Below are 1,184 nucleotides of genomic sequence, written 5' to 3' on the forward strand. Positions count from 1 at the left end.
TTATAAACTATTACGTATTTAGAATTTGTAGTATTTTTCATTATTATATCAAAAAAGTCAAAGTTGTGGTTTAGTTTTAGTTTTTTATTTATGTATTAGCTAAAAAAGACTCAGAAGATACGATAGAAATGTTCGTTCTATTTCTCATATTTATTAATATATGAATAAATTGCACAGTTACTATTTTTTTATTTTGCTCGTTTTCTTGGTCATCTTTATTATTAATGTTTTGTAAACGAGCTAGACTTCTATGTTGTAATAAAAAAGTTTCTACTTCATTTTTCTATCTTAATTTTTACAATTTATAATATAAAGAAAGAGATAAACTATAAGTTAACTAAAAGAGAGTAATCGATTATTATTACGCTTAAAAATTGTAATAATTAAAGTTCTTTAGCTCTTATTAACTGTTAAATCAAATGAATGACTAATAACCGTAGTGAAAAGTAGTAAACAATTAAGCAAGCAGTATTTAAACGCTGATCGTAGATTGAAGGTTTCTCTGACGATGATCGTCACGCGATTTGGACGAAGGTCGACGACGCCCGAGGGTACGCACGAGAAGCACGGCGAATTAAATCGCGGTTTTAGTAACAGTTATCACGGAATTTTTTGAATGTTCAGGTAGTAGGGACTCCCGCGGTAGGTTGGTTCTTCGGAAAACGTAGCAGAGCGTTGGTTACCATGCAATGCCAGCTGGGATTGGTCGAGTTTGGTGGGCGAAGGGAGATCAATACTGGGAGGCTTTCGACATGGAGAGGCGTAGGCTGGTGTGTTCACCACGAGGAACGAGGGCCGGGATTAACGGCTGCTACTGGCACTACCTTGATTGTGACCTTAACCTTGATAACGCCCTTGAGCGAGATACAAAAGCCCGTCGTCGTCATATCGGCAACGATGGGAATTTCCGCACCGGAAAATTCGTCGCCACATTTAACTCCCTGTAGTCGAGTTTTCGCTGTAATGTCGGCTGAACTGTGTGTTGCGGATTTTATAGGTCGCCCTTTGTATATGTTACAAGGCCATTGAAGCGGCTCTCGAAATGCTGACGTAGATACCTTTGGTATAAGGTAGACAAACGTACGATGATCCTGAAAGCAGATAGCTACTTTGAAACTTTTCGTTCTAATTCATCGAGCGTACTTGATAAACTTTCTTTATAAATATAAGCGAGTTGTCAAATA

At 37.3% G+C, this 1,184-nt stretch overlaps 1 pseudogene; it reads left to right on the plus strand.

Annotated features, from left to right (window-relative positions):
- The first annotated feature begins 508 nt into the window (after nt 1-508).
- Nucleotides 509-947, plus strand: LOC105620670 (annotated as a pseudogene).
- The last annotated feature ends 237 nt before the right edge of the window (nt 948-1,184 follow it).

This window comes from Atta cephalotes (genome assembly GCF_000143395.1).
Source record: "Atta cephalotes unplaced genomic scaffold scaffold00028, whole genome shotgun sequence".
Classification (NCBI taxonomy): Eukaryota; Metazoa; Arthropoda; class Insecta; order Hymenoptera; family Formicidae; genus Atta; species Atta cephalotes.